Source organism: Schistocerca nitens, chromosome 7 (genome assembly GCF_023898315.1).
Source record: "Schistocerca nitens isolate TAMUIC-IGC-003100 chromosome 7, iqSchNite1.1, whole genome shotgun sequence".
NCBI classification, from domain to species: Eukaryota; Metazoa; Arthropoda; class Insecta; order Orthoptera; family Acrididae; genus Schistocerca; species Schistocerca nitens.
This window is the reverse complement of record NC_064620.1, coordinates 385,653,434-385,674,749: the sequence shown is the minus strand read 5'-3', so window position 1 is coordinate 385,674,749 and position 21,316 is coordinate 385,653,434. Positions and strand designations below refer to the sequence as shown.

The 21,316-nt window shown below is 40.8% G+C and overlaps 1 protein-coding gene and 1 non-coding gene across 2 annotated transcripts in view; both read right to left on the bottom strand.

Annotated features, from left to right (window-relative positions):
* Positions 1-21,055, bottom strand: part of LOC126195254 (uncharacterized) — a 273,114-nt gene extending 252,059 nt beyond the window's left edge. The window contains exons 1-2 of the mRNA XM_049933780.1: positions 21,011-21,055; positions 20,469-20,831 (exon numbers count right to left, since the gene is read on the bottom strand). The gene's annotated coding sequence lies outside the window, so the exon portion shown is untranslated. The remainder of the gene's footprint in view (positions 1-20,468; positions 20,832-21,010) is intronic.
* Trnat-ugu (transfer RNA threonine (anticodon UGU)) lies at positions 18,828-18,902 on the bottom strand. Its single transcript has one exon. It is a non-coding gene; the product is annotated as a tRNA-Thr (tRNA).
* Positions 21,056-21,316: the final 261 nt, after the last annotated feature.

The following is a 21,316-nucleotide window of genomic DNA, read 5'->3' as shown; positions in this document are numbered from 1 at the left end:
ACCTGATTTTTTGCCTGGGTGAAAGTGCCAGCAACTGAGCTGTTGTTGTTGCTTGAATGATGACAGTTTACAAAGTATTAATTTGATGTACTAGAGTCTATACAAATGGTATTACGTTTTTTGTGTTCCTTTAATTCCACCTTTAATGGCATTCAGTGCTACTTTACAATTACTTTTGGATTTCAAATGCTTAAAATTTTAAAGGACTTCAGATTTAAAGCTAGTTTGCACAGTCTTGCATTTTTTTCTCTTTGACATAATCAAGTCATACTGCCTTGCTAAGGTGAGCCATTGTCACCACACATGGCATGATAAGCTGGAATATTCCAAGAGGTAAGTGCAGTCAGCTAATTGGAATGGCTTTACCTATCTTCTGCTCATACTGACACCTTTCCTTTGCAAAGTGTTGGATTTTTATGTTAAGTGTATCTGATATGTGTAGATGACTATAATGAGTGTGTGTGTGTAGTGTGGTATCATGTTTGTGTTGTATGATGATGAGTGAAGAATGATTACCATCAACAGTGTCTTGTGCCTGTCCATGAAACACTACAGAAGTTTGGGGTTTCAGCTAGGACAATAGTTCAACGTCTGGTGATCAGGAACTTTATGCAGCCACCGACTGTCCATTTCACTGGGAAAGCAAAGGGAAAATTGCCAACAATAAGTGACATACACAGGTGATTACCTCTCCTAGGATCAGCCAAGCCTGGCATTGCTTAACTTCGGTGATCTGCTGGGAACCTGTGTATTCAACAACGCAAGGCCATTGCATAGTACATGATCGTGAATTCATGGTATATGATGGGATACAGTGTAAGATGCTGATATCACAGTGTATGGTGACATTGACTGGTCCTGGTAAGATTATGTAAGTTAAAGTAACACATGGCTACAAAAATTTTTTTCATGTTTCCCTATTCTGTTGACACTAACAAGGTCTCCTTATCAAACACATAATTACTGAGTGCTGTAGTGGGCTGCCTAGAGGATCATTCCATGTCAAATCAGTGGAGAGAATCACAATTTTCAACATGACCATTTCAGTTTTTTATCAAATTTGGTATAATTAGTGCACATGTTGAGAGACTGAAACATGCCAAATTTCAGAATTTTAGCACAAGCACAATTGTTGTTGGCAAACACTGCTGACAGGAGTGGTTATAACTTCTGTTCTAACAGTGATAGAACTGTCAACCAGGGCTAAGAACAGCTTTCAGATTATATTCAATGTGCCCATATTCTTACACTGTACATAATTAAGGTTAGTGATCTTGACCTTAGGTTAAAGGTCAAGATCAGTGGCGTAATGAGAGGCCACAAAATATCTGAGAGAAGTAGGAAGAAATTGTCACAGGAATAAGGCCTGTGGGTGAAAGAAATCCATTGAAACAGATAGGAACCACAAACCTACATAACTCCTCACATGAATCAGTCACATCTTTATCCCACAATATTGATTTAGTTGCATTAAATGACAGTCAGGTAGCCCTTGGTGAGTCACTGATGAAAAGGAAGAAGGAAAGGGAGAAAATGTAAGTCCAGAAAGGTTTGGGAAAGTGAGAAAATGCAGAGAGTGAACAAATGCAGAATCTGAATCAGAATGCAACTGAAAGATAAATTCACTACCAGCACCACAAGCAGTGAGAAAATCCATATATTGACATTTCTTCCAAACAGTTGGAGTACTTGAAGGAAAGAAAATTAACTTGGAACCTCTAACTATTTAGTGAGAAAAGTAAAACAGTTAGTCAAAGAATGTGGTATCTTAGTAAATTGTAGCAATTCTACAGCAGAGAAGATGTAAGCCACTGTTTGCCTGAGAAGAAGGGTTTGGTTTATATCAAGGAAAATGATTCCACGGTTCATAAACGAAAATGGCTGGGGTTGGGAAAACTGAATGAGCTGTACCAAGCATTCAAAGATAAATGTCCAGGACAAGAGGTATTATTATCCTAATTTTGTCAATTATGACCAAAGAACTGTGTTCTAGCTGGTGCAATCAGGACTCGTAGTGTGTTTGCAGTAATCACCAACATTTGAAGTTCATGTTGGAAGGTGCCAGGTTGAGAGACTTGACATGTGACACTGACTGTCAACTTAACATGTACAAACAGTCACAGAAATAAGGAATACCAACAGCAATATTTTGTGTAAAATACATTAATTACGTGACCAGTTTTGACACTCTACTAGTGTCATGTTCAAGCCCATATGTAAACTATATGATGATATCCAGCCCTCAGTGCATTAGGACTGATACCATGTATATTCCCTGATTGCATGCACTTCCAAGTATATGATGTGTGCACTTCAGCCATCTGAAATTTTGTTAAATAGCCATATACACTGAAGAGCCAAAGAAACTGGTACACTTATTTATTTTATTTATTTATTTATTTATTTATTTTATTTATCCATCCGTTGACAAATATTGTATGGATGTTGTCAAACCATTTCAAAGAAATGGACACAAACAATGTATACGTAAGAAAGTACAAAACAAAATAATACAATGAGGTTAATAATAATACAATGTAAGTGATATAGCCTATATACATTCCTGCTTGTTATTTTAAATGCATAGTCTGTTTTTCATAAGGCTTTAGTTTTGTCCTCCCTAAACGGCAAGTCCTTATATACACCACACTGCTTAAGTATATATTTACATCACACAACAGCTGTCCTTTAAGTATGTAATGTAATGAATGATTAGGTAATGAATGATTAGGTAGGGCCTACATATTGAGTATTTTCCATTTTGCCTTTATAAATATCATCAGAAAAAATTTATTGAGCTACATAGTCATTTACACAATAAAAACATTGTTCTACTAGAAATTTTTTAAATTCTGTTTTAAATTTGTCATCATCTTCTAACTTCCTGATGTTGACTGGCAGTGCGATGTACAGTTTTGCACCGATATGGCTCACATGCCTTTGTGTATTCGTTCTTTTTGTTCACTGAGTATGGAGTGCTGCGCTATTACAGGTATTGTAGTTATGAAAGTCGGCATTTGTCTGAAAATCTGCAATGTGGGTCCTGACATACAATACACATTTGTATATGTATAATGATGGTATAGTAAGTATTCTAAGCTTTTTGAATATGGGTTTGCAGTATGTCTGTGGATGACTGTGAGTTATTATTCGGATGGCCCTCTTCTGCAACAAAAAAATTTGATTTAGGTGCCCTGTTGTGGAACCCCAAAATATTATTCCGTATGTGGCAAGAGATTGCAAATAGCCGAAATATGCCATTCTGGCACCCTCTGAGGTACAAACATTTGCAATAATTCTGAGAGCAAAACAGGCTGAATTAAGTTTCTGTGCAAGTATTATTACGTGGTCATTAAAATTTAAGTTTTCATCCACATGAATCCCCAGCAATTTTGTGGATGTCACTCTGTCTAAGGTTTTGTCACCCCACACCAGATCAAGATTTACATTTTGACATCTTTTCCCAAACTGCATATAATTTGTTTTATTTATATTCAATGTCAACCTGTTTGCATTGAGCCAAGAGTGGATGTAATTTAGTACTTTATCAGCAGTTGTTGGTAGCAACTGCTTTGATGCACTTATTATCACACTAGTATCATCTGCAAATATTATTGCTTTGGCTGCATCATCTGAGGTGTGAAAATCATTTATATAGACAAGAAACAATATGGGCCCTAAGATGATGCTGCCTTGTGGTACTCCTATTTCTACATTTTTTGCCTCTGATACTGAATTTATTTTCTGGTTGGAGTAACTTGATGTCAGTCCTACAACCTGTGTTCTGTTTTTCAGGTATGATTCAAACCATTTTTTTCCTATCCCATGTATACCCAACGATTCCAATTTTTCTAAGAGAATGTCCTGGTTCACCATGTCAAAAGCTTTGGAGAGGTCTAAATTTATTCCTACTACACTATAATCTTTTTCTAGATTTTTGATTATTTGTTCAGTGTAGCACATTACTGCTGTTTCGGTATTTTTACGTGCTTGGAAGCCATGCTGATTTCTGTTAAGTAAATTACGGTCATTTAGATATGTGTTGATTCGGTGCTTCATCAGTTTTTCTAATATTTTTGAAAATGCTGGGAGGAGAGATATTGGGCGATAGTTTTCTACCTTATACTTGTCGCCGTTTTTAAATAATGGCTTCACTTTTGAAATTTTCAGCCTTTCTGGAAAAGCTCCTTCACTGAATGATAAATTGGCTATGTGTGCAAAGGGCTTTGCGATTTGTGGTGCTGTCCTTGTTATGATTGACACAGGCATCTCATCTATGCCAGTCGACATTTTGGGTTTCAAGCTTTGTATCACTTTCAACACTTCACCCTCATTTGTTGGCTCTACCCTCATCCTACAAGCTGTTTTTGGATATTCAGGTTTTTCTTCATTTGTAAATTTTAAGCTTAATGAAGTTGTTGCATTTATGAAATAATTGTTAATATAATTTGGCAAATCTTGTTTATTAATATTGACATTTTTAAAATTTTTGAGGCTAATGTCCTGGTTTTCACAACTCTTCCCCGTTTCAGTCTTCACAATACCCCATATGGCTTTTGATTTGTTTTCACACTGTCTTATAAAACTATCATTACTCATGAATTTTGCTTTAGCAATTACTTTTATGTATACCCTCTTGTAATTCCTGACATATTCTATGAATTGTGGGTCTGTGGATGTTTTCATTTTGGAAATTAGTCTCTTTAGAGTTCCATAAGAAGTTTTGATGCCAGCTGTGACCCAAGAACTTGGCTTTGTATTGCCATGTGACCTGATTTTTGACAGCTTTTTTGGAAAACACATTTCAAAATATCCCATGAAAATGGAAGTAAATGTGTTATATGCATCATTTGTATTTGTTAGGGATAGTACTTCTGCCCAAGCCTCATTAGTTAGCATACACTCCTGGAAATTGAAATAAGAACACCGTGAATTCATTGTCCCAGGAAGGGGAAACTTTATTGACACATTCCTGGGGTCAGATACATCACATGATCACACTGACAGAACCACAGGCACATAGACACAGGCAACAGAGCATGCACAATGTCGGCACTAGTACAGTGTATATCCACCTTTCGCAGCAATGCAGGCTGCTATTCTCCCATGGAGACGATCGTAGAGATGCTGGATGTAGTCCTGTGGAACGGCTTGCCATGCCATTTCCACCTGGCGCCTCAGTTGGACCAGCGTTCGTGCTGGACGTGCAGACCGCGTGAGACGACGCTTCATCCAGTCCCAAACATGCTCAATGGGGGACAGATCCGGAGATCTTGCTGGCCAGGGTAGTTGACTTACACCTTCTAGAGCACGTTGGGTGGCACGGGATACATGCGGACGTGCATTGTCCTGTTGGAACAGCAAGTTCCCTTGCCGGTCTAGGAATGGTAGAACGATGGGTTCGATGACGGTTTGGATGTACCGTGCACTATTCAGTGTCCCCTCGACGATCACCAGTGGTGTACGGCCAGTGTAGGAGATCGCTCCCCACACCATGATGCCGGGTGTTGGCCCTGTGTGCCTCGGTCGTATGCAGTCCTGATTGTGGCGCTCACCTGCACGGCGCCAAACACGCATACGACCATCATTGGCACCAAGGCAGAAGCGACTCTCATCGCTGAAGACGACACGTCTCCATTCGTCCCTCCATTCACGCCTGTCGCGACACCACTGGAGGCGGGCTGCACGATGTTGGGGCGTGAGCGGAAGACGACCTAACGGTGTGCGGGACCGTAGCCCAGCTTCATGGAGACGGTTGCGAATGGTCCTCGCCGATACCCCAGGAGCAACAGTGTCCCTAATTTGCTGGGAAGTGGCGGTGCGGTCCCCTACGGCACTGCGTAGGATCCTACGGTCTTGGCGTGCATCCGTGCGTCGCTGCGGTCCGGTCCCAGGTCGACGGGCACGTGCACCTTCCGCCGACCACTGGCGACAACATCGATGTACTGTGGAGACCTCACGCCCCACGTGTTGAGCAATTCGGCGGTACGTCCACCCGGCCTCCCGCATGCCCACTATACGCCCTCGCTCAAAGTCCGTCAACTGCACATACGGTTCACGTCCACGCTGTCGCGGCATGCTACCAGTGTTAAAGACTGCGATGGAGCTCCGTATGCCACGGCAAACTGGCTGACACTGACGGCGGCGGTGCACAAATGCTGCGCAGCTAGTGCCATTCGACGGCCAACACCGCGGTTCCTGGTGTGTCCGCTGTGCCGTGCGTGTGATCATTGCTTGTACAGCCCTCTCGCAGTGTCCGGAGCAAGTATGGTGGGTCTGACACACCGGTGTCAATGTGTTCTTTTTTCCATTTCCAGGAGTGTATTTATTATGAATTCTACACAGTTCTCTGTAGAAAAATTTCTTTTATACATGAAGTGTGTTTTTCTCTCTTTCAGTGGCCTTGAAGGGATTTTGAGGACAAGAGCATTGTGGTCTGATAATCCCAAATCAGTATTTGTCACTTCAACTTCTGTGCGTCCTACATTTGAAAATATATTATCAATAAGACTGACTGTATTATTTGTTATTCTTGTGGGTGTGTGTATGTGTGGAAGCAGGTTGAAACTACATAACAGATTTAGGAACTGATCTTTTAGCCTACTTTCACTCATAAGATTAATATTGAAGTCCCCACACACAACTACAGTGGCTCTATCGGTGAACAGAGTGTTAAGCAATATTTCTAATTGGTTAAAGAATATGTCTGCATCACCAGTAGGTGGTCTGTATATTGCTATGACTATGACTTTTACCTGTATTTCATTCAACTGCACAGCCGCAGCTTCAAAATGATTTTCCACACTCAATGATTCAGCTTCACACCTTCTTTTATAGCTGATACTTGGTTTGGTAAATATACATACACCTCCATTTTTGGTATTTTTTCTACAATATTGGCTTACCAACTTAAACGGATGAATATTAATGCTACTTAGTTCAAAACTTCTGCACCAATGCTCCACAATGCACATGCAGTCAATATTTGCACTGTTCATAGCTACCTCAAGTTCTAATGATTTATTTCTAAGACACTGAATGTTTAAGCTTAGAATCTGCAGGTGATGAGGATGAGAACTGGTTACATTTGTATTTACATTTTGTGGTGTCATACACCGTTCCTTGCCCTGGCGAGGTACCAAAAATCCTCCAGAAGGACAGGTTTTCTGCACCTTGTAGGTCGTTCACTGGGATATGGTGAGTTGCTTGCTGCTGTTGCTGGTATAGCTCCCGGTGTCATTGATGCTGTCATTTCTGTTGTTGTTGTTGTTGTTGTTGTTGCTGATGGTGTATCTGTTTCTGATACTTCAGGTGTTGGTTCTGTTGTTATTGTCGTTTTGGCATTTACTATCATGTAGGGCCCCCGTGAGCACACAGAAGTGCCACAACACAATGTAGCATGGACTCAACTAATGTCTGAAGTAGTGCCAGAGGAAACTGATGCCATGAATCCTGTAGGGCTGTCCATAAATCTGTAAGAGTACGATTAAATGGAGATCTCTTCTGAACAACACGTTGCAAGACATCTCAGATATGCTCAATAAAGTTCATATCTGGGGAATTTGGCGGCCAGCAGAAGTGTTTAAACTCAGGAGAGTGTTCCTGGAGCCACGCTGTAGCAATTCTGGACGTTTAGGGTGTTGCATTGTCCTGCTGGAATTGACCAAGTTCGTCAGTGCACATTGGACAAGAATCGATGCAGGTGATCAGACAGGATGCTTGTCACCTGTCAGAGTCATATCTAGATGAATCAGGGGTCCCATATCACTCCAACTGCACATGCCCCACACCATTACAGAGCCTCCACGAGCTTGAACAGTTCCATGCTGACATGCACGATCGATGGATTCGTGAGGTTATCTCCATACCCATACGTGTCCCTCTACTCGATAAAATTTTAAATGAGACTTGTCCAACCAGGCAACATGTTACCAGTCATCAACAGTCCAATTTTGGTGTTGATGGGCCCAGTCGAGGCGTAAAGCTTAGAGTCATGCACCCATCCAGGGCACATGCCTGGGCCTTTGGCTCTAAAAGCCCATATTGATGATGTTTCATTGAATGGTTCGCATGCTGACACCTGTTGATGGATCAGCAGTGAAATCTGAAGCAATTTGCAGAAGGGTTGCACTTGTGTCATGTTGAACGATTCTCTTCAGTCATCATTGGTTCTGTTCTTGCAGGATCTTTTTCTGGCCATAGTGATGTCAGAGATTTGATGTTTTTCCAGATTCCTAATATTCCCAGTACTCGTGAAATGGTTATATGGAAAATCCCCACTTCATCACTACCTTGGATACGCTGTGTTCCATCGCTAGTGCACCGACTATAATACCACTTTCAGACTCACTTAAATCTAGATAATCTGCCATTTTAGCAACAATGGCTGATGAAACAACTGTGCCAAACACTTTTTGTCTTATATAGGTGTTGTAGCAGCTCCTTATTTAGAGGGCCCGCACAACTGACATGCAATATGAGTTTCCGACCTCCTTGCAGGAACACAGGGAGAAATATCGCCAGCGGATATAAACAAACAGATTTTCCAAATAAGCAGGGAACTACTTTGCCAGACATGTGACAGTGTCCCACCAATTGTAATTCATATGACTCACAAAGCACTCAACTGACCGGGCTTTATAAGCAAGCCCAGACTGTCAGAATGGCAGTGTTTACCTACCACTAGGAACAGTTCCGGCCATTACTTTCGCCAGCCCTAGCATTGTATACAGTCACTGTAGCATTTTAGTAGCACATTGTATTGTGTAATTAGTAGAGTAGATTTTGGTCAATATTTTCTTCCATTGTCGTGTTTCCTTATCTGGTTTGCTACCACAAAAGTTGTGGGGTTTTCCTGTTGTTCTTGCATTTAAAACTTAGTCGTATGCTAGGAAGTCATTCCTTTTTCAATTATAATAAAATATGTTCAGATTGACTGTTAGTTCTTTCCTTCTGACCACAGGACACTACAATAGGTGTTGTTGATGGCAGTGTCCTATTCTTCCTGTTTACATTTCTGTATTTGAATATGTATGCCTGTACCAGCTTCTTTGGTGCTTCAGTGTATATTCACTGATCTAAAGGATTTCACTTTACATTATATGTGCTCTCCAGCCACCTAACAACATGAGACAACAAGAGAAATCCATAAGAGCAGTGAATATACATGGTACCTGTCATAATGCACCAAGGGTTGGATATCACCATTTAAGTTGTCTGAGGCCTAAAGATGACACTAATGTAGTGTGAAACTGGTTTAGTAATTAAGATATTTTATAAAAAATATGTCTGTTGGTATTTTATATTTCTACAAGTTTATGATCAGAAACAGTCCCACACCCACTTCATTAATGGACTATCTAAAACTCAGTACAAACATTGTCTCACTCCTATTATTTGTAATTTCACACAGCCAAGGTGTTACATGTTAACATGTGAGAACTCCTCAGATGTACAGTGTTTCATGGCATACCTAGGAGATTTGATCAAGGAAACTGGAATTCATGAAATAACATACATATTGTGGTCATCTATAGACAGAATAACACTCCGACTTGTCTGTCTTATGTGGAACGCTTCTTGGAAAATCTTGTTGATATATTTAAAAAATCTGCATTCCAATTCTTGACAGCCTCTGTCTGAATTTCTGTAACAACTGAAAGAGATGCTTTGTGACAAGTAATGCAATGGAAAACCCATCAAATGGCCGTACACTGAGAAAGAGGAAAGCAGCAGTTCCATTCCATCTCAATGATTTCTTGCTGAAGGGCTACAGCAAACCCACAATAAGGTAAGTACAAGTGTAATGCTCTTACATACTAATATGCGGTCTCTTAAGAACAAACTTAATGAACATCAGTATTGGCTGGAAAACTTAAACTGCACTGTTATTTCAATAAATGAACACTGGATTAGCAATGAGGAACTATAATTATGTGTACCATATGGATATGAGTTGGCAACCGGCTACTGTAGAACAAGTATAAACATGAAGGTGTATCTGTATATGTTAAAAATAGTGTGAACCTAATCTATGAAGTTATAGATGTAAGTGGGCTGTGCATAGAAGCACAATTTGAAGCTGCAGTCATAATGTTGCCAAACCAGGAAATCATAATACACTCCTGGAAATGGAAAAAAGAACACATTGACACCGGTGTGTCAGACCCACCATACTTGCTCCGGACACTGCAAGAGGGCTGTACAAGCAATGATCACACGCACGGCACAGCGGACACACCAGGAATCGCGGTGTTGGCCGTCGAATGGCGCTAGCTGCGCAGCATTTGTGCACCGCCGCCGTCAGTGTCAGCCAGTTTGCCGTGGCATACGGAGCTCCATCGCAGTCTTTCTAACACTGGTAGCATGCCGCGACAGCATTGATGTGAACCGTATGTGCAGTTGACGGACTTTGAGCGAGGGCGTATAGTAGGCATGCGGGAGGCCGGGTGGACGTACAGCCGAATTGCTCAACACGTGGGGCGTGAGGTCTCCACAGTACATCGATGTTGTCGCCAGTGGTCGGCGGAAGGTGCACGTGCCCGTCGACCTGGGACCGGACCGCAGCGACGCACGGATGCACGCCAAGACCGTAGGATCCTACGCAGTGCCGTAGGGGACCGCACCGCCACTTCCCAGCAAATTAGGGACACTGTTGCTCCTGGGGTATCGGCGAGGACCATTCGCAACCGTCTCCATGAAGCTGGGCTATGGTCCCGCACACCGTTAGGCCGTCTTCCGCTCACGCCCCAACATCGTGCAGCCCGCCTCCAGTGGTGTCGCGACAGGCGTGAATGGAGGGACGAATGGAGACGTGTCGTCTTCAGCGATGAGAGTCGCTTCTGCCTTGGTGCCAATGATGGTCGTATGCGTGTTTGGCGCCGTGCAGGTGAGCGCCACAATCAGGACTGCATACGACCGAGGCACACAGGGCCAACACCCGGCATCATGGTGTGGGGAGCGATCTCCTACACTGGCCGTACACCACTGGTGATCGTCGAGGGGACACTGAATAGTGCACGGTACATCCAAACCGTCATCGAACCCATCGTTCTACCATTCCTAGACCGGCAATGGAACTTGCTGTTCCAACAGGACAATGCACGTCCGCATGTATCCCGTGCCACCCAACGTGCTCTAGAAGGTGTAAGTCAACTACCCTGGCCAGCAAGATCTCCGGATCTGTCCCCCATTGAGCATGTTTGGGACTGGATGAAGCGTCGTCTCACGCAGTCTGCACGTCCAGCACGAACACTGGTCCAACTGAGGCGCCAGGTGGAAATGGCATGGCAAGCCGTTCCACAGGACTACATCCAGCATCTCTACGATCGTCTCCATGGGAGAATAGCAGCCTGCATTGCTGCGAAAGGTGGATATACACTGTACTAGTGCCGACATTGTGCATGCTCTGTTGCCTGTGTCTATGTGCCTGTGGTTCTGTCAGTGTGATCATGTGATGTATCTGACCCCAGGAATGTGTCAATAAAGTTTCCCCTTCCTGGGACAATGAAATCACGGTGTTCTTATTTCAATTTCCAGGAGTGTAGCTTCAGTATATCGCCCCCCAAAACACAATGAAGACCTGTTTGTGGAGATTCTGGAGAAACTGATACTCCTGCTACTCAAACACAAAAACTACAGAGTACTAATATTTGGTGATATCAATATAGACATTAGGTTTATGAACAGAAAGGTTGCTCACTTGCTAAATACATTAAGATCCCTTAACTTCAGTTGCGTAAATGACAAACCCAGAAGGCAGGAAGCCTGTCTAGATAACATAATTTTTAATTTTCATCTAAACAAAGCAGAATTCAACACAATCAAGCTATGCATTTCAGATCATGAGGGACTATGGCTCAGACTAATTCTTAACAGTAAAGCAACTGAAACTTCCACAGAGTGTAGAAAAATTATAAAACCATGTATGAATCAAAGTTAAACAAGTTGATAAGTAAATTGAATTTAATAAAATAGGATAAAATAATAACCACTGCATGTGCAAATGAATCTATCAACAAATTTCTAGAACTGTTAACTGAAAATTTTGAAATTATGTTGTCCTAAACGATGCAAGAAAATATCAAAGCAAAATCGTTATACCAAACCACAAAATCTAAAAAGCTGGTACACCCCACATCTAAGTAGAATAAGAGTCATAATGCTGCTCTATCATGATAGGTCCAAGCACAATAATGCTGACAAGGAAATGTACATGAAAGTGAAAAAGATTTACAGGTCTGAAATCAAGCAGCTAAGTGCAAAGCAAATGATACATATATACTGCACTCGGTAAATAAATGCAAAGCTGCATGGGAAATTATTAAAACAGAAGCTAACTGTGATGATAAAGTATACCAGACACCAATTCCACCTGATATTCTAAATGTGCATTTTGTCTGCCCTCAGTCAGATAACAGCATAATGGAGAATGTAAGGCCGAGGCAATGCTGCCAGAAATGAACAGTAAGCAGACAGACAGCTTTCACTGGACTTGTGTAAGTGAGAATATGGTCAATGAATCAGTAGCTAAGCTCAGTAATTCTAGAGCAGCGGATTACTATGGTCTCTCAAATTATGTTATTAAATATATCAGAAATCAAATTGTAACACCACTGGCTAAAATAATCAACAAAATTTTAAATGAAGGTAATTATCCAGAATGTTTAAAAATATCTTTAGTTAAACCAGTACATAAGAAAGGAGATATAGCATCACCAGATAACTATCAACCAATATCACTTGTACCCATAATATCAAAAATAATAGAATACTGCATGCATAAACAGATGAGTCAATATTTTGAATATAGTGATATAGTCACCTCCTCACTGCATGGTTTCAGATGTAGCCTTCCTACAGTCAAAGCTGTCAAGAGTATGGTAGCAAAAATACACAATTTTTCTGAGAATAAAGATATTATCTGTGCAACACTGTTAGACCTCAGGAAAGCTTTTTATATGCTCTCCCATTAAATTCTCATAAAAAAGCTCTACCACTACAGAGTGAGAGAAAATGCTCTACGCCTAATCCAGTCATACTTGGAGAATAGGAAATAGTTAGTTAAGGTAAATAATCAATTGTCAGAATGTCTCCCGGTTGTAAAGGGTGTACCTCAAGGATCTGTTCTAGGAACTTTCCTTTTCATTATTTAAATAAATGGTTTACCTGCAGTTGTACCATGTGATGCAGTGCTATATGCTGATACAACACTCATCACATGTGATACCAATCTTGAAAATGTGCAACACAGCATGGCAGTGGCAATGGAGAGGTGCGCTACTTGGTTTGAGGCAAATGTACTGCAGAAGAATGATAGTAAAACTGAAGGTATTGTATTCAATCTGAATACTCCCAGTCTTGATAACAAAACAGTAAAATTTTTGGGATTTCATATAGATCAAAAACATAGTTGGGATACCCACACAGGGAAGACATGTGGCAAACTGGCATGTGCCATATATCTGCTGTACAAGCTGAGGAGCAGTGTCAGTAAAGAACTTTTGTTGTATGCATATTTTGCATTCTTCCATTCGCACCTGAGTTATGGAATACTATTATGGGGCAATTCCGTAGGCTCAAAATTAGTGTTTAAATGGCAATAGAAAGCCATAAGGTGCATAGCAGAACTTAGCCCATATGAATCATGTCGAGATTATTTTAAGAAACTAAATATAATGACAGTGCCTGGCCTGTATATTTACAACTGCCTTGTCTTTGTTAAAGAGAATCTGAGTAAATCTGACTTCAGGAGAACAGTTCATGACCATGACATAAGAAGTGGACATACAAGTAATATGCCATATGCTAGGCTTGCAAAGACACATAGCAGCTACAAATATCTTGGTCCTGTATACTTCAACAAATTACCTGAAAATGCCTACTCAGTGTCAGTAAATAAATTTAAAACTAGTCTTTTGAGTTGGATCAAAAGTAGAGTAATTTAGTCTGCTCAAGAGTTCCTTGAGTATGTGACAAATGACTCACTTTCCTTATGAGAATGAACTATAAATTAACTGCAAACTATACATATGCCAAACTGTGCAACTATTTTATTATTGTTTCATGTACTTATTTTTAATTATCTGTTTGATTATTTATTTGTCATTCACTGAACTGTGTACTAATTGATCTATTAGGAAACTTCTTGTTGTCATTGACATTTGTACAAATATGTTTCGTGGCCATCCTGGATTATTATATTGTAGTTAATAAAATTTGTCATGTCAAAGTTTATATTATTATTATTGTTGTTATTATTATTATGTAAACATTGACAACTCCAATTGTATGTAAATATGATCAATGGTGGAATAAAAAAATTGTATTTGTATTTGTTATATCTGATTTTGCAGAGAATTATGCATATGTCCTGTAGGGTGAGGTTCAGGGGTTTCACTGGAACAATGCAGTGGATGTCATTCATCCATTTGTTGCTTATTATAGACATCCACTAATCCCATGCAACTGATCACATTTCATTTGTCATTGTATTAAAATGACAAACATGGCACTGTGAATGTTCATCTTTTCCATCATCATTTGATTAATGTCACAGTATCATATTTCCAAAGAACACCCTTGTACATTTATTACTTCTCAGGTTGTGTTGAAACCCAGTACCAAAATCATAAGACTTTTGCAAACATGTCTCTTCATTAAATTGATTTCACTAACTGCAGAGAGGTGCATTTCTTTGCCACACCACATGCCAAAGGATCATGAAATTGTATCACTGGTGCACAGACTTGCTTCCCATGCCAGTTTGCAATACATCTACAACCCTCAGATGATGACACCCACATAGTTAATTGAAAGCTGTTTCAAGAACATTACAGAATGCCAGTTTTCTCATAAAACTAACACTGAGTATGATGAAGAAGCATCTCTTCAATTCACCATATGTTAGAAATGAATATCTAACACAGACCCAACAAGAGTCATACCTGTGTGATATCATTTTGTTTATTGCATGTACGTAGGAAGGTTCCTGTTTGTTTGGTTGTTGATACAGAGTAAATGTTTAAATAAGCCAAACAGCTAAGGTCGTCAGTCTCCTATTCACTCCCAAGGACAGAAGCAGTGTACTCAATTTGTCTGCATATAGAGCAAATTCTGTTTGCAAGCAGTAGATAAATGTTTGTGTAGTGTGTACCTGAGGTGCAAATTGAGAACCAGATTGATATCCACCTAGTGAGATGTGGGAAACTTCTAAAAGCCACATCCAAGCTGGCCATCACACTGACCTCTTGTCATTACTCTGCTGATTCGATCTGGGACCAGCATACCTCCTCATTCCAGAAGCAGGCACGTTAACACATGAAGCTAGCTAGGCAGGTTTGCTTGGATGTGTTTTGAATTCTAATGAAAATATCAGTGGGGTTACAATTAACTTACTACATTCGCATAATCTTCACCTTCATTTAAATACCTCTAGAGATGTGACATCTTTACTGTGGACAAAAAAAGATATTCTTATAAAAATTGATGTGAGAACAGCAACAGGCAAAACATATGTCCTGTCGCCAAAAGATGTACAAATTGTATTATGTCTTGGTACCCAGTTGTGAGGTATGGGAAGTCATTCCATATGTTTGACACGGAAATTATATTGTGTTTTGCAATAAAGAAGGTCAGATATCATGGTCTGTTATACCTTGCATATTACAAAAGCTTGCTATTGGCTTGCTCATGTTGCTACCTTATTACGCATTGCTATCACACCATCTTTTTATTAGTTAACATGTTTTTTAGTACTTTATGTCAGTTCATTGCAGTCTGCATTGCTTTATTGTACCATATAGCAGCAGATATTAATTTATATCTCCTAATCAAGATGTTATCCCAACTTGATTTTTTACTCCGTTGTCTAGCGTAACATGAAAAATCAAATATATTTTTTACAGAAATTTTGAAGGTGAGATGTTTTGAGGTATTTGAGGTGAAAGGTCAAGGTCACTGACCTTAATTATGCACCATAAAATGGAGATACCTTGATCCTGGGTGGAGGGAGGGGTGTAACTTTAACTCTGAAACAATATTCACTCCTGTCTAGCAGCTGTTCTAATGAAGATTTCAGAACTGTTTTGATTCTGTCCAACATTTGACAGTTTCTACTGGCTCATATGCTTGAGTTATTCTGCTACTCGCTGTCTTGGATATCTTTTGCTAACAAAATCAGTACTACTGTATTTTTGTCAAGAGAAAGTGGTATCTTGCTATCAAATGGCTCTGAGCAATATGGGACTTAACATCTGAGGTCATCAGTCCCCTAGAACTTAGAATTACTTAAACCTAACTAACCTAAGGACATCACACAAATCCATGCCCGAGGCAGGATTCGAACCTGCGACCTTAGCAGTTGCGCGGTTCCGGACTGAAGCGCCTAGAACCTCTCGGCCACTGTGGCCGGCTATCTTGCTATCAGAAGACTACTATAATAGAAGGCAAGTGACATTCATTTATGTGCAGAAATTAGTTATTGTCTAAATTATAAACACAAAATCGTAATCAACACATCATTTAAAATTGTACAATTGAAAGCAGTTGTGAAGGCTGGTTTTTTCGGGTAAAATGCAGCAACTTTGCACCACTAACAAATTGGATCAACATAGCTCGGCAGTATTTTCATTACTTTGTTTTAGTCTTGATTCAGCTCGAAAATAATCTTATTACGTTGACAATTGGTTCTGCTAAGAGATTAGAGTTGTTATGAAATGTTATATAGCCTGTGTCACAAATGGGAGCAAGGGCCTCGCCAATATGCAGCTTACAGCACTGAAAATCTGAAAGAATGCCTGGAATCTATAAGAAATGGAATGTTTACTGGAAATATCACAAAATGCGTCTGAACCAGTGCCAGGTATTAGTAAACAACTTAAGAAGAGAGAAATGCAGACAGTGCTTGATTATTCTAGGGATGAAGACCTTTCAGAAGTACAAATTCTTGTTGAAAATTAGGACAAAGATTGGGAATCGTACAGGAGAAATCAAGTGGAATTGCTAGTATAATGTACAGAAACGAAGAGGGACTATCAGAAAGCTGAAACCAACTAGCATGAAGATTGGTGCACTTATGGTAACACAGTATGAAAATAAACATTACCGTACTGTTCCTGACAGCTGTATTGAAGTTTGTGCAACTGTTAACACCATGCTACCATATCTTGATAACTGGAAATCATCTGTAAACAAACACCTACTATTTTGCAATTGTGATGATATACCATTTGTCCACGATAAATTGACGATTGGCGCGATCGCTGACGGGAACAGCCGTGCACCCACATCATGGCTGGCATGGGGTGACAAGCGGTGAGAGGAAGCAGTGCTGGCACCACTACCCGTGTTTTGAACTTACATGAAATCGCAGGCGGGATTCGAGAAATTATTGCCCGCTTAACCCTTTCAGGGGCAAAATAAAAAAAAGTTAATTTTTAATTTTTCCTTGTTTTTATTGCATTAATTTTCATACAGTGAGACAGAAAAATGTAAAAATTAAATGAAATATGCATAAACTGAACATATACAGGGTGGTTTCAAATGGAGCCACTGCCCGCTAAATGTCATCAGTTTTGATGATACAGTAAAAAGCGGTTCCTTTCTGTAGATAAACGTAAGGCTACCTGGCAGTGACTACATGTCGATCTCCTTCTGTGGGGTTCTTTCTTTGTACTGCAGTGCACACAGCGCCTTGAGGTTCCATGTTTTGGCATATGTTTTGCTTCCGATATACGTTTCTCATGGGGAACTAGAGTTTTGAATTTTTTTGCAGATGGTTCTGACAGGGTACTGAGATGTCCAGGACTATCTTTGAAGACATTACTGCCTACCAGGCCTGTGGCAACACGTCTTCGAAAATCCTTTAGCACTTGCTTCACTGTTGGATTACATAATCGAAACAGAATAAATTCATTTCCAATAGAAATATCAACTATATACCAAAATAATCTTAGCCACCACCTTCGTGATTTCCTGTCTATTGCATAAAAACTGTTCATCATATCTGCCCTATCGACACATCCCATATTTGCATCATATGATTTCACTATTTTTGGGCAAGGTACCTTTGTGATTTTTCCATCCTTTTCTTTACGGCTGACTTCTTCAACACATACAGGCGAATCAATTGTAGACAGCAACATGACTACACATTTGTCTTTCCAATTGATGCAGGCAGTGCCATCAGAACAAACTGACCAGTCAAACTCTCCTCTTTGCAACTCTTTGTCTGTTTTTAGCCTAGGAAGTCCTTTTCTGTGTGATCTAATTGTTCCACAGGCAAAAAGTCTGTCATCTTTTAGCTTCTGTAAAAGTGAGACACTGGTAAAAAAATTATCCAAGTATATGTGGTATCCATTTCCTTCCAAGCCTTTACACATATCTCTCACAATTCTCTCTCCTAAGGAGTTTTGCACTATGCCTTCAACTTTTCCAGATTTTGTATCCTCTCTTGATTGGCTTTTGGGGCATATATTGTTTGAATGTGATTCATCCTTTGAACTTCATCATGCATTCATCTATAGCTTGCTCTTTAGTAGGTGCACAGAATTCTTTGAAGTTTATCAGTATCTGATTGATTAGTGGACGGATTTTATATAATTTGTCATAATTTCTGCTCTCCCTTGAAGGCATAACAGCGTTGTCATTGATGTGAATATGTGTCAAAATCCAGCTGAACCTTTTTACTGACATTAGTGAGGAAATGTGCTCATCTCGAAGTTCCTTATGGGATGACCAGCAATAACGATAATAACAAAGTTTCTTGATTCCTATTAGAATGTTTGTGGGCCAAAAATACTTTTCATTGGGGACATGTTGAAAATGTGTGCCCCGACCGGGACTCGAACCCGGGATCTCCTGCTTACATGGCAGACGCTCTACCCATCTGAGCCACCGCGGGCACAGTGGATAGCGCGTCTGCAGGGACTTATCCCTTGCACGCTCCCCGTGAGATCCACATTCCCAACAAATCCACAACACTACATTCGTAGTGCGCCTAATAGATTCTTCTAATAATTTTCAGGTATGCAGCCGGATCCCGTCGACATTCTGCCACGATATTTCGGCCCAGAGACGTCCGGCCATCATCAGGTGAGTACTCACCTTCTAATAATTTTCGGGTATGCAGCCGGATCCCGTCTGCATACCCGAAAATTATTAGAAGAAGAAATACGCCGGGAAAATTTCAGAAGTCACGCCTAATAGATGTTTGCCCATCATACTCACTACTCGTGGCAAATTAATCTACCAAGTCCCGTACGAGTTCGGGCATAGCGTGTGTGTTCGCACAAGAAGGTCAAAGGCCGGGAACCCATATTTTTAACTATATATGACGGTAGTATCTTTCCTGAAAGAACAGTTACCGTCGATGACCATGCAGCTTTGCTCGAAATGAAATGATAATTAAATAGACACCCTAGCTGCAAGCAGCCGTTGATACACTTCATTGGGGACATGTTGAAAATGTATGCCCCGACCGGGACTCGAACCCGGGATCTCCTGCTTACATGACAGACGCTCTATCCATCTGAGCCACCGCGGGCACAGAGGACAGATCGTCTGCAGGGACTTATCCCTTGCATGCTCCCCGTGAGATCCACATTCCCAAAATGTCCACAACACTACATTCGTAGTGCGCCTAATAGATGTTTGCCCATCATACTCATTACTCGTGGCAGATTAATCTACCAAGTCCCGTACGAGTTCGGGCATAGCGTGTGCATTCACACAAGAAGGTCAAAGGCCGGGAACCCATATTTTTAACTATATATGACGGTAGTATCTGTTCCTGAAAGAACAGTTACCGTCGATGACCATGCAGCTTTGCTCGAAATGAAATGATAATTAAAAAGACACCCTAGCTGCAAGCAGGCGTTGATACACTTCATTGGGGACATGTTGAAAATGTGTGCCCCGACCGGGACTCAAACCAGGGATCTCCTGCTTACATGGCAGACGCTCTATCCATCTGAGCCACCGCGGCCACAGAGGATAGTGTGTCTGCAGGGACTTATCCCTTGCACGCTCCCCGTGTTGTGGACATGTTGGGAATGTGGATCTCACGGGGAGCGTGCAAGGGATAAGTACCTGCAGACGCACTATCCTCTGTGCCCGCGGTGGCTCAGATGGATAGAGTGTCTGCCATGTAAGCAGGAGATCCCGGGTTCGAGTCCCGGTCGGGGCACACATTTTCAACATGCCCCCAATGAAGTGTATCAACGCCTGCTTGCAGCTAGGGTGTCTATTTAATTATCTTTTCATTTCGAGCAAAACTGCATGGTCATCGACGGTAACTGTTCTTTCAGGAACAGATACTACCGTCATATATAGTTAAAAATACTTTTAGTTCTGCTTTAGAAAGAGGCCTGAAATTGCCAACTTTCTGTGATGCGTACAGGTTAGACTGGAAAACTGTGTTCTAACATAGTGCCACAAAACGGGCACAATAAAATCTACTGGTTGCATACCTTCACTGTCATTTTTAAGTTTTCCTCGTACACCAGCTTCCTCTGAAAAATTGGAAGCAAAGTTCATTGCACTGACGTCCTTTCTCCATGAAAAATTCGCAACGGAAGACAGTGGCAAATCGTAATTAGTGCTGAAACTATCATCACTGTCATTGTCAAAAGGTCCTCATTCTCACTTTGCGAAATAATCTGAGATAAAACAGGTGTTTTCATTCGCATATCCAGATCATTATCTTCAGCTAGCACATCACTTTCACTGTCACTGCTGGTGTCAATCTGTGAGTCTGGATCTGAAGGAATATCTGCGAAAAGTCACTCCAGAATTTCCTCATCCTTTACTCAGTGAGAATACATCACGTGAAACTGGGGGAAAAAAAAATTCGTCACACCCACTAATACTGCCGTTACAGCAGCAGTGGTTTCAAATGGAACCACCACCACATTCACGGAAATAAATGCATTACTTTGGTTATTATTGCAGTACATATAGTATTAATGTAAACAGAACAGTATTCTGCATTTAATACATGCATAAAAGTTACCTAATACAGCAGAATACAGTCACAATTTGAGAACAATGACGTTCGCGCACAGCGTACAAAAATGGCTATCCAACTCCACTCACTACTTGCTAATATTTACAGATTTTGAAGCGGTTCCAGTGACAGCCGCTAGAGGGCAGCACCAACTAGGCTGCTGAATGGTGTCCCCAATTGTAGGCACTGCCCTTTGGCCACAAAATGAGAAAACTGCAGGTGGTTTCAAACGGAACCACTTCCCCTGAAAGGGTGGTGACACTACCATCGGATCGGAAATCACCTAATTTGCTGATATATTCATGCTAGACA